We start from the raw sequence: 13,510 nt of genomic DNA, 5'->3' as shown, positions 1-13,510 counted from the left end.
TGTCTGACTTTCGAATAGTGGAAATCCCTTTGATCTGGGATCAGTCCCCAAACACCTGGCTTGTTGGCTCTCTACTATACAGCCACTTCACAAAGGGTGCCTCAAACTGAGAGTATGCATTCCAGTGTCAGAGACGATCTAACTCTCCACCAAGGAGTCCCCTCTTCCAGTTGCTGAGATAATCCCTCTTCTTCTGGATGGATATGGTCTCTCATGGGGATAGGGGTGAGGGAGTAGAAGAGACAGGTTCAGCTTTCCCCCCAACTCCTCAACTCACCATCATCCTTTTCCAAGGTCCTATACATTCTGTGACCCAGATCAGAACCTAACACAGGTGGGAGTACAGTGGAGAGAATCTCTGCTCCACCTTATTCTAATGTAACGTGTTTTTGTTAGTTTTCTGACTGCTTAGCATCTATTCCATTTTAATTTAGTAATAGATCCCAATTTTTGACAAGCTACTTCTCTCCCTGTATGTCTAATAACCAAGAGACCCCATCATCCCCAGCCAAAGGGGCAGCCATATGACCCTAACTGACCAATCAAGTGCTCCCTTCCTAGAATTTGAATCATGAGAATAACAGTAAAATAGAACTCTTTTATTGCTAGGGCAGCCCTCCACCCTGACAAGACAGTTGGGTAGAACTTCTGGAGATGCATATTTCCTGTGTATTCCAAACCCAGTTCTTTGATCTCATGAGCAACTTCCAAAGCTTTTGATAAATATCTCTTTTGCATAAATTAGCCAGCATTTGTTTCTATTGCTTACAACCAAAAATTCCTAACAGTTTCCTGTAGTAAGAACAAAGATCAAGCCTGGAAGTCTTGGGATCAGGAGACAGAGGGTAAGGAGGGTAATAAACCTACAATTGTCAGGTAACCACACCCAACCAAGAGACCATGAGCCCAGACTCTATATTACTTATGTTTAAAATTTTTAATGTTTATTTATATGAGAGAGAGAGAGAGAGAGAGAGAGAGAGAGAGAGAGAGAGAGAAAGCATGAGCAAGGGAAAGGCAGAGAGAGAGGGAGACACAGAATCTGAAACAGGCTCCAGGCTCTGAACTGTCAGCACAGAGCCCGATATGGGGCTCAAACCCACGAACCATGAGATCATGACCTGGGCCAAAGTCAGACGCTTAACCGACTGAGTCACCCCAGGTGCCCCTATATTACTTGTGTCTAAATCCTTACACATTTAGCACACACCTTATGCAGAGCTGACACTCAAGATATATTTATTGAATTGAAGCACAGATAAAACTTACTAGGAGAATATGACTAGGAGAGAGAGGAATAAATGGTGCTAAAACATTGTGAACAGTAGACCTTTTGGAGGAAAGAAACAGCTCTCAAAAAAGTCACTGTTACCTCTTTGCCTCTCTCTCCCTCTATCTTGCTTCCACTCCACACCGTCCCCCCCCCCCCGCCCACTTTCAACAACAAATAAAAATTTCAAAGCTTCATCCTGGCCCTCTCATTTGTTAGGGCAGAAAATGCAGCGTCTGTTATACCATGGAGTAAAGCATCGAAGCAATGTAAAATAAAACCAATGTAAAATAAAGGCTTTTCAAAGAATTCCTAAATTTTGATCCTTTCTGATATTCCCCTGACTCCAGTTAATAAAAATAGCTACAGTTAATAAAACATTCTATCCACTCCTTTTCAATGCTGCCTATTATTCTTGAATGCTCAAAAGCCCCAGGCTCCCAGCCAGGTCAAAAGGTTTCACAAAACATCCACGAATTATTTCGAAGCAGAGAGACTCCCACAGCATGTCTCCCCGGAAGCTGTAAGGCAAGAAAATCCATCCTCTCTTTCTGATCGAAAGCCAGAATTCACTGGAGGAGACATAAAGAAACCACCAGATAAAGGTTTCTTCTCATTTTGCACCTTCAACCTGTAATCCCAGGTACACCCCTCACCTAAGTAGGCGCATTCTCTCCCAGAAGAAGAATCCCAGTGTACCTTCTATGACAATATATTTTCAACTTCTTTTTATAACAACTACAAATTCAGTTTAAAAAAAAAAAAAAAACAATTCCATTCTCCAGTGTGCTGGAGGGCACGAGTAGTTTTTTTCTCCCAAGCATGAAGGGAGAAAATTCTCCCACCTTAGCCCTATTGCCTTTTCTCTTTCAATAAGACTTTAGCGGGTTCAAGTTGAGCCTGCTAAAGAGGCATCTCTGTTCACTCCCCTGTCAAAACCAGACCTTTATGTTCAGCCCTTTGGCTTTGCTGGATGTTGTCATAAATACTGCAGACCCTGCAAGAAACGCAGTATTTACGGCCCAAGAGCCATCTGCATCTCATTCCTTATCCCAAACCCCATTTCTTCATGTGTGGATTGTGACGTTAGGGTGAGACCCTTAAACCCCAAATTCCTGTAGCTGCTAATATATATAATTCTACCCTCATTCAGGCCTGATCCACCGCCAAACAATTGATCTAGGGCGGGACCTTACATATCCTACTAACATTGTCAGCAGCGAAAAGGCTTTGAAACTCGGAAAGGTAATACAGGTTCCAGAAAAGGCCAACAGTGAGGTACAAATCACTCTGCTGTAATTTTTGCATTTTTGAAATCAAATCGAGCTATCTGGTAACCAGAATCCACACTCTCCAATGCACTCAAAATGTTCAGTTATCAGTTAATATCTTGCCTTTGTCTCTTGTTATGATGGCTTCAACAAATTTATGATAAGTCTGCCAGAATCAAGTGTCCAGAATCTATTTGCTTTATGGATTCTTCAGTCAAATCATTCCTCATCTTGGTCCGGCGAACCTTAAAATTTGGAGGACATGGTGGGTATTTTTTTTTTTTGCTTTGTTTTTACTGCATAGTCTTTGTACATGACTACTGAAAAATAATTTTAAGCCAAGTGAATATTGCAAGTACCACTTCCCGAGCCCATAACATTTCACATTCATTCATTCAAAAGTCATTCCTCAAGCACTTATGTTCTGTCAGGCTTGGTACTAGGCACAATACAGGAAATAGCAAAGCGGATGGTGCATTTTTATGTTTTAGCATTTTCTTGAGAGAGAGAGAGAGAAAGAGAGAGCAAGAGCATGTGAGCAGGGGAGAGAGGCAGAGCAAGAAAAAGAAAGGGAGAGAGAATCTTAAGCAGGCTCTAAGCTCAACACAGAGCCTAATGTGGGGCTTGATCCCATGATCTTGGGATCATGACCTGAGCCGAAGTCAAGAGTCAGACACTAAACCAACTGAGCCACCCAGATGCCCTATTTTAGCATTTTGAATGTGCCACTGGCCATCTTCACCCCAGGGAACAATCTCCTTCATTAGCAAAAAAGGCTTTTTTGTAGAGATTGCTTTGCTGTCCTATTTCTGGGCAAAATTACAACTTCTGTTAGAGTCTGCATTTCCGCTTAGCCTTCTATCAGACTTAGGGTTTTAAAAATTATGACATTTTATTGCAGCAAAATTGAGTCCTCAGGCCAGATCCTTCTACAGCAGTTACAACAAAAAAGTTCATTATAACTCAAAAAATATTCCAAAGACCTGCTGATGGCGAACAGAGGCAGTGTTCTATTGACTTCTAAGTGTCTTCCCACTGGCAGTAAGAGCCACATTAGCTGGTAGGTCTCTGTGGCAGCTTTTGTTAACTGTTGTGCCCTCTCCCCACCATTACTATTTGCAGGACTCTCTTCCAGGAGAGGGTTTTGCTGTAACTACCATCCTCTATAAACCTTGCCCCACTTCCTTCCTCACAGTGATCTAAAACATCCAAAAACTAAAAATTAGCTCTTTCTTACCAAAAACAAAGGAGGGGAGTGCTACTCAACTCTCTAAATCCAGCCCGTCTCTTCCACTGAGCAACCAGGGTTCAACTAAATCATGCCCTAACCCAGCTTTCTACTTCATCTTCATTAACAGGAAATTCTGGTCAGCTGCTCAGCTCAGCACCTTCCAAATGGGCCCTATTTTCTTCATCATGATTCCTTCACTCAAAACATCTGCCCCACCTAGAGTATCCTTCAAAATTCTAACTATTCCTGAATACTAATTCAAATCCCCACCTCACAAAAGCCTTCACTTACAACTGATCCAGACTGAAGTCATCATACCCACCTTGTTCCCAGTTACAGTAATTAGACAACTGAAAGACACTGAGGGCCTGAGTTAGGACACTGGTAGCAAGAATCCACAAAGAAAATAGATTCAAAATCCATAATGGTGGTCAAATGGTCACGGCTACATGGCTGATGGCAGATAAAATTATGGATGCTTCTTTGCCAGAAAATTGATTAGGAATGAGGCTAAGGCCGTGGAAAGGACATGAAAGATCCCATACAATTTCTACTAAGGTACAATATTTAGAATCTGGGGCAGAAATGACCACTGGTCTGAGCTAATGGGAAAAATTCTCAAGATTCTGTATTTCCTCAAAGGAAGTAGGAAGTAAAGAATCATCTCCATACCACAGAGATCTGCTGCTGATTCTAACTACAATAATCTCTCATTCTGAAATTGCTTCCTCTCCCCCCCCCCACTGGTTCTTTCATCAAAGACACCCAACTTGAATGAAAGATAACTGACGTCACTTCTGAGATTTTATTACTTGAAGTATGGAAAGTGAAGGTTATAGCTCTCACGGCCCTTGAGCTATACATGTGCATGTCTCAGTCTGTCTTGCCTGAAATAAATTTCCTACAATCACTGTTTTACAATATGCTAAAGATATATTACCAAAATAAGCTTGCTTCTCCACAGACTAAGTGAGCCAAAGGCATTGTGTTCCATCTTTACAATGAAATGCAGATTTCTCATTGAAAGACTAATCTTCAGTTTCAAAAGATTGAACAAAATGGTGCTTAAAAAGAATTATAGCTGGTTAAATATAAGCTGCTAAAAACATCTAAGACAAGAATATTCTTTGAGTATCAAAGCATTTTTATCTGCTTATGAGTTAAACAATTTTTTTTTCAACAGAAGACCATGTCCTAGTATTTTCTTCTGAGATCAGCAAACGAAAGTCAGTAAATATGCTAACCCAGAGCTTTCTTCACCTAAATGATCTTATTTCTCCCTAATTGTGTCAATGAGATTACTTCGTACTGGGAAGACTGGCCCCTCCACTAGCCTTGACATCTTACTAGCAAGACTGAAGAGTTAAAATTCCCCTCCCCTGGCCTGGACCCACTTACAGCAGGATTGAAGTGAGTACTGGTGGCACATTCATGCACCACTTCTCCAGATCACTGCTCACTGGCAGGCCAGTTCAAGAACACTCTGCTTAGGGGCACCTGGGTGGCTCAGTCGGTTAAGCATCTGACTTCAGCCCAGGTCATGATCCGGCTCTTTGTAGTTTGAGCCCCATGTCGGGCTCTGTGCTGACAGCTCAGAGCCTGAAGGCTGCTTTGGATTCTGTGTCTCCCTCTCTTTCTGCCCCTCCCCTGCTTGCACTCTGTCTCTCTGTCTCCCCAAAATAAATAAACATTTAAACAAAATTTTTAAAAAAAGAACACTCTGCTTAAAATTATCCACCCTTTCCTTAGAAGATTTGGGAATGAATTTCAATGTTGTTTTTTTTGTTTTGTTTTGTTTTGTTTTTATCTCTGTCACCTTCTGGGCACCAAATAGTAGTCTCTATCCCTCCATATAACCCACTCTCCTTTCCCCTCACCATCCTCCAGACCCTTCCCGTGGGTCTTCTAGAACTCATGGTCTGTCAGGACTAAAAACACCCATATATTCAACTTCTCTGAATACATAAGTTACTTTCTCACTCCAGCTGATAGCTCAACTAGATCCTACAGGTACTGCTTTCTCTGCAGCTCCCTCAAGTGGTGGTTATCTGTTCTCTGATCCCATCTGTCTCAATCGAAGGGGTAGATCTCATTTCTCATTGCCACATCCAGATGAATACTCCTGATTCTGCCCTGCAAACCTCATCTTTACCACCTACACTTTTCAATGCAATGATCTACTTTCCTCTCTGCCAACCGAAAGAATTTTCCCCTTGCTCACTCTCTTTCTCTCCACTTCTATTCCTGTAATATTTTTTGGTGGGTTCAACAGCCACAAGAATCCTTGATTTTTTTCACCTGCCATTGGAATCATCCTGTATCCCATCTCAGCCACTTGCTTTCAGGATCACACCCTCTCTCTTTTCATCACCAATAATTTCACTTCAAATTTTCAGTTTCAAGTATCCCTTTCTCTAATTATCATAACCCATGATCTTTTTAACTCATTTCTCTTTTTACCTCAAGTCTAAAAATGCTTTGGCTCCCTCAGGATATCCAAATCATTGGCTTCACCACTCTTCTGTCCATCAGGCTCTCACTTCCCCCATGCAACAGCTTAAATTCCATGGTCCATGTCTAAAATCACTGCCTCATATCCATTCCTGGTTCTCATGCTCATCTCTCCTCCCAGGTACTCAGCTGTCAATACTGCAATCCTGGCTAAACTCGGCTTTCTGCCTACCCCATGCCTACACCCAAACTAACACAAAGTGTCAGAGACAAATCTACAACCCTTCTAAATAATTCCATTTAAGTCCATGACCACAAATGTCGACTCTGCCCTCAAGGGTCACCAGGAATGGCAGTGTACTGTCCTAGTCAATTCATTCTCCTACCCTCGGAGACAAGTATATCTCCCACTCCTTTCTTCACTTAGAACTCCAACCCATCCTATACATTCTTCTCTCAGGTGATAACTTCATTTCTTATGTTACTAAGAAAAACAAGACACTCAGAAGAGAACATTCTCATCCTGCAGGCAATTTTACATCCTATCTCCTGCTGTGCCCACATTTCACCTGTCCTTCCTATAACAGTGATGGAACCATATGTCCTTTCGGGGGCCTCCCCCTCCCCTTATGTAGTGAATCCATCCCCTCTCGCTGGCTCAAGAACTTTGGCACGGCAATTATCTCCAGTCTCTCCTGAGTAAGCATGTTTGGCTGCCTACCAGGTCACACACATCAGCAAACATATTGTAATATTTTCGTTTTGATAAAACCAAGCCCTCCCTTGGCCCCGCATCTTCCTCCAGGCTCTGTTAATGCCACTCTCCATTTCTTGGCTCCCATTCACAGCAAAACTATTTAAAAGAGTGTGTATGCTCCCTATACCCAATGTCTCACTTCCTATTCTTTCTTGAACCCCTTCCATTCGGTTTAATATCCCCTCCGTGTCACTAAAGCCACTCCTTTTAAGGTCTCTAATGAGCTGTGTGTTGTCAAACTTGAAAATCTTTTCTTAGACTTCACCTAATTTGGCTTTCCAGTATCATTTGATAATTTATCACTCCCTCTTTTTTGGAACACTTTTTTCCCTTAAACTTGGAACATGCTGTGTTTCTAGTTTATTTCTTACCTTGATGTCTGTTACTTCCCACTTTTATTTACTGGATTCCTCATTCCTACCTGAGGCTCAATCCTCAGATCTCTTCTCTATCAACACTCATATCCCTCAAATGATTTGATCTCTTCCATTGCTTTCAGTTCTACCTATGTGCTACGGCCCCAAATTCACATCTGCCTCCTCTGGCTTCTCCCATAAACTCCACATATATCCAACTGTCTACGTGACATCACCACTTAGATGTCTAGCAGGAATCTCTGCAGGTGTACTTCAGAACAGTCAAAGAATCCATGCCACTGATGACCAATAACCACGAGGTGCTTAGCTTCACTCGTAATCAAGATGTAGCAAACAAAAAGCAAAATGCGTTTTTCCCATCGCATCATTATTACCAATTATGCTGCTACAAATATTCATGTGCAGGTCATCAGTGCACATGCACATGCAATTCTGTTGGGAATGCAGTTCTGTTGGGTCCTAAGGGCTTGCAGAAGGTCAACTCAAGATAAAGTCAAATGTTTCTTTTTTTTATTAAAAACAAATTTTAATGTTTATTTATTTTTGAAGGAGAGAGAGACAGAGTGTGAGTGGGGGAGGGGCAGAGGGAGAGAGAGACACAGAATCTGAAGCAGGCTCTGGGCTCTGAGCTGTCAGCACAGAGCTCTACACAGGGCTCCAATTCACAAGCAGTGAGGCCATGACCTGAGCTGAAGTCAGATGCTTAACCAGCTGAGCCACGCAGGTGCTCCAAAGCCAAACTTTTCAAAAGTGTTTATACACTTTTGTTTAATTTACTTGGCTATGTTTCAATTTCCTGTCTTAAACCAACCTGTCTCCACTACCAGTCATGTTAATTTTCATCATTCTGCTGTGGGGGTAGTGTTATATCATGTTTTTAATTTGCGTCTTCTTGATTCCTAGTCAGGTTCAACCCCTTTTCACTACAAGCCAAGCAAACTAAACTCTGGTATTTAGGGATGCAAGCTCAGATGGTTAAACTAGAAAGAAAACCAATGGAGCAATGATCATAAAAATCAGAGCAATGGTTACCCTTGAGGGCAATGGAAGTGGGGCAGGGGCCTTCAAAATGCTGCCAGTACCATAGTTTTTGCCCTGTGCCGTAGGGACACAGTGCTCACTTTGTGATCACACACTGGGCTGTAAAGCCTTCTTTTGTACATTTTTCTGTATTCATTTTATTTCACAGTAAAAGTTTCAAATAAAAGGGTAAGTCACAAAATCAGTATTATTTGAGTACCTACTGTGTGCAGGGTCATATGACAGATATTGGGGATGCAACGATTAATGAGGGAGGTTCTTTCCCTCAAGGTTATTGTGAATCACATGATTAGTAGGTGGGCAGCATGAACTGCTCCTGGAGAACTGAGAGAACCTGTAAGAGATGTCAAGGAGGAGGGGGATTTGTAATGGGCTGTCAAACATGGGTAGCATTACATAAGCAAAGAATAGGAGGAGGCATTATGCACACCTTGTAATTTGTGACTGGAGACAACTCTCAGTCTCTACACAGGCGCTCAGACACACACACACTGACACTCAGGTGCCCATAGTCATACACATACTCATTATATCCGTGTGCTAGGGCTGCCATAACAAAGTACCACAGGCTGGGTGGCTTAACCAACAGAAGCATATTGTCTCAAAGTTCTGGAAGCTAGAAGTTGGAAATCAAGACATGGGAAGAGTTGGTTCTTTCTGAGGTCTATGAGGAAGAATCTGCTCCTGGCCTGGAGATGGCCATCTTCCCCTTGGATCTCTTCACGTTATCTTCCTTCTTTGAGTGTCACTGTGTCAAAAGGTTTCATTTTATAAGGATACTGGTCATATTGGATTAGGGCCCACCCTAATGACCTCATTTTAATTTGATGATCTCTGTAAAGACCCTGTCTCCAAATATGGTCACATTCTCAGGTACTGGGAGTTAGGACTTCAACATATGAATTTGAGGGGGTTTGAGGGGGTGGGGGGGGGGGGCAAAATTCATCCCAGAACACTCACACATACATATATACTCACAAATACATATATACATGTACTCCCATACACCTACACAATCGCACATACACACATTCCCATTCACACGTAGACTCATTCACATACCCTCACATACATCCAAGCATATGAATTGCTCCTGGAGAGCAAACTCTCCCACATACTCATACACACACCCACATATTCTCAAAATACACTTGCACATCCAGATTATACTTTCTCACACTACTCATACACACATGTGAGCATCACACACACACACACACACACACACACACACACACACACACACCTCACATTGGTAGGGGAGATGCCCTTTCTCCCACTCTGCCTCTCAGGGCACCCTGTCTCCTTGGAGGAATGTGACCTAAGCCAAGGAAAGCAGAACTTTCGGCAAGGGTGAGTCAGACTGGAACTAAGGGAAGATGGCCCCCTCCCACTCTGGTGGCAAATTTGGGAAGATGTGCACCAGGCTGCAACTGGAAACACTATTTCCCAGACATCTGTGGGATAAGCCTGTCTGCTAGAGAGAAATGAAGGAGAGTCAAGTGAGAGAAGAAGAAAAAGCCTCAATGACCCTTACCCCCGGTTCCAGCTATCCATGCAGTCAGCTGCACCCTGACTGGCTAACAATTTAGTAACTTCCCTTCACTGCCCCTGTTAGTTTGGGTTGGGTTTCTGTCACTTGTAATTTAAAGAATCCAGGTTCCTTAAAAGGGCTTTCTAATGGAAGCCTAGGGAGCATGAAGGGTACTATGATAACAGAAGGCGCGTGACCAAAATGGAACTTGTGGCCACGGCTGATTTTTCCTTTCCTTTTGGTTCCATTTTGTTTTATTGTTCCAGAGGCATACTGTTCTCCAACCACACCCTTCTTTCAACACTTAACCAACCTCTCCCCCTGCAAACTTTGCAATCCTCCCTCCTCCTCACAGCACAACTGTTTGGAGGTCAGTCTCTCCAAAAGCACAGCCTACCCACTCTATGAAAGCTCTGTACCCTCATGGGATCCCCTAACTCAGAATTTTGATTGTTTCCTCCATAGCACTTAATTCCACTTTGGAATCATTTGGGGTGCTATTTCCTTGAGCTTCTCTCTCTTCTCCCTTGGACTATAAGCCCCCTAAGGAGAGGAACTGGGGTGTGTTGTTCCCCATTTTATTTCTGGAACCCAGCACCCAGTGTGGTGCTGCTGGGTGACCCAAGGTCAGGGGGAGAGACAAGGACGAGGCTGACGGCTGCTCCATTTCTGCAGTCACTTCCCAGCTGCGGCCCCCAATCCAGGCCTCCTGCAAAGACTGTTTTCAACTGGCAGTTTCATCTGACATCTCTTCACCTCTAGCTCACTGAAAGTTGTGCCGCTTTCAACTCCTCCGCAACCCCTTCCCTCAGTCTCCCGGGCTTTACCCTGCAGAAATCTCGCGCGGCACTACCTGTGTGCTTAAGGGACGTGATGTCTGGGCCCCTTATCTTTAGCACAGCCACAGGCTGGTCACTTTGGTTTCGACCAATGAGAAAATAATTGTGTTGAGAATTTTAAAGCGACCAAACGAGTTTTAATTCAGTGTCCCCTCCCCTCTCCCTCCCTGTTTGGAATTTCTTAACCCCTAAGGCTTTTTCAGAGGGCAGGCCACAGGCAATACTGGACTTTTTGGGACAGAGTGGTGAACAGCAAGGTCTTGCTCAGAAACATGCATGGTGACACGCATGCCACTTTCTGTTTGGAGAACCCTCTTTGGGGCTAAGGAGAGAGGATGGCTCTAAAGTCCCTATTCACAAAATCCTGTCTGAGGGAAAACAACTGTTTTTCAAAGTAACCCACGTGGGAGAAATGACCATGGTTTATTAACATTAGATACGAGAGCTCTCATTTACCACAAAGAGTGCTCCAGGGGAAAAACTAGTTAACTGTGGTGTATTTAATACACCTGAAAACCACATTTCCTCCTCCCTTTCCTTTCAGACACTCCATCTCTGGAAGGCCAAACGTACAAGTTACTGATAACTCAGTACCGTGTAGTATCGCGTGTCAGAAATCAGTGTGGAATGTTACACTCGTTTTGCCTGTAACTTCTTACAGCCTTTAAATTGCCATCTCTCTAACTACATGTCTTCAAACAATATTGCCATTTGAGCGGTATCAATCAGACAGGATTGCCCTTGGACGTCAAAACTCTGAGTCAGCCCTCGTGAATAAATTCTGATGACTCCTGTATTCCAGAGAGAAAATGTATTTTTTTCAGACGGTCATGAGTTGTGAGCGAGCATTTAAGAAAAAATAATATCGACTTCTCATTTGTAGGTGTCTGATGCTAAAATTAGTGTATTTTGCTACCAGAACCACCCCAGGCCTAGCTCCTTCTTAGCCGTGGCCTTAACACTCCACTGCTTTGCCTAATTCCCAATTCTAAGCAACTCTCATGACCTAGTTTGTTTTGTTGATTAAAAAAAACGCACCGGTTTAAACTTCACATTTCAAGTTTGATTGCTGTGGGACAGACTGGCTCATAAATCTTCGCTAGGCTACTAGTAACTAGGGAGAAGTCACTCTCTTCAGTAAACATCCCCTGCTTCTCAGTAATAGGGTGCCTTCCATCACCCAGAGGTTTTTTCCTTTTAATTGAGTGTTTGTTGAAGCATGACTCTGAGATAGGAGGCCTATTCAGGAATAGAAATTGCAGCCCAAAGTGCCCATTACTTACCTGAGACAGGGCCCGAGACCAGCTGCACCTTACAGAGCTGGGATGCCTGGGCATGTGATTCGGGCTGCCTGGCCAAATAGCAACACTGCCGAAAACCATGGAGGCACAGGGAGATCAGGGGAGCCTGGGTCTGGGTAGCCTCAGCTAAAGAAGAAAAAAATGCACCCTCTCTGTCTTTGCTTCCTCCCCACCCCCCCCCCACCCCCGGGCAAAATTCCTCCCCAGAATGGAAAAATTCAACTTCTCTGCACACCAGAACAACAGATCTGTGTTTTCCCAATCCATTTTTCCTCTCTAGAAGTCAGGGAGTCTGCTTCTAAAGCTCCCCCTACTCTTTGAAAGGAGAAGAGAACGTTTTCTGAATCTCCATTTTGAGCTAGGCATTGTATTAGCTGCTTTCGGTACAGCATTGTCTTAATTCTTCCAACAAGGCAATTCGCTTGGTCCACATGTTGTGAACAGCTACTGGGAAGACGTTTGCTCTGTCTTAGCTTTCCAAGTGCTGATCTCGTGGGCCCCATTTTTCCTAACCTGGAGTTCTTCGTACACATCAATATGGATAAGGTTTTACTTTGAACTGTTCATTCTTCCAGGAATGACAGATGTCAGATTAAACTGCAAAACTCCCCAACTTTACATTCACTGCATTCACCTCCAATCAATAAACGCATCCTGGTGCTTCTCAGCAGGAAGACACTCCTCATTATGGCCTTCCTCAGCAATGCCAGGGAACTGCTCCTCCCAGCCCTTCAGAGCTTACACTATTTTGCACATACACTTCTCACCCCTGATGGGAAGCAGTATAGTGTCTTCAAATGTGATTATTTGAATTCTAGCAGAAACAGTTGAGGTATATCTGAGTGGCCCCCTGTCCTGAACTGAACCTCCCCGTGCTACAGAAATGGGTTATTATGGATACCTAAGAATAGCTATAGCTTTTCTCTTTGCTGGGATAAATTACAGTGTGACCCCTCCCTGGCATCCAGCATGTTGTGAGCCCTTTGCCTTCAGACAAAATGGCGCCAAAATCACAAATATGTGCCTCGCAGAAATACTCGAAGGTTGTTCCTCCCTCTATTCTCCAACACAGCAAAATCTCTGCTTTGATCCTGGTCCTCACTACTCTATTCCTTTGCCCCAACGTCTTCTCTGTCAATGGGCTCCTGAAAGTCTCTGTTCTCCCTCCTATCACCTATCTACTTCTCAGTAACAGCTTAAAACCCTCCCCAAGAAGGGGACTGGCTGCTGAGCTGGGTTTTCAAAGCACTGTAACATGCAGAGCACTGCAGGTGGGAGAAATACATGCCCGAGAATGAAACATGTGTTTGGGGATATCATGATCAGGGATTATTAGCCTATAAAAAGCAGACACCAACTCTGCTTCAAGGTCAAATAAAAAGGAAGGCTATTATTAGGACTTAAAGGAAGAGTAAGGAAACCAATTTCAGGCAGTAAT

At 43.4% G+C, this 13,510-nt stretch overlaps 1 protein-coding gene across 1 annotated transcript in view; it reads right to left on the bottom strand.

Moving 5' to 3' along the window:
• Nucleotides 1-2,549: 2,549 nt before the first annotated feature.
• The window catches only part of RWDD3 (RWD domain containing 3), a 148,507-nt gene continuing 137,546 nt past the window's right edge, over nucleotides 2,550-13,510 (bottom strand). The window contains exon 8 of the transcript XR_006584566.1: nucleotides 2,550-2,786. The gene's annotated coding sequence lies outside the window, so the exon portion shown is untranslated. The remainder of the gene's footprint in view (nucleotides 2,787-13,510) is intronic.

This window comes from Felis catus, chromosome C1 (assembly GCF_018350175.1).
Source record: "Felis catus isolate Fca126 chromosome C1, F.catus_Fca126_mat1.0, whole genome shotgun sequence".
NCBI classification, from domain to species: Eukaryota; Metazoa; Chordata; class Mammalia; order Carnivora; family Felidae; genus Felis; species Felis catus.
Note: the sequence above shows the minus strand (reverse complement) of the source record. Positions and strands in the feature narration are given on the sequence as shown.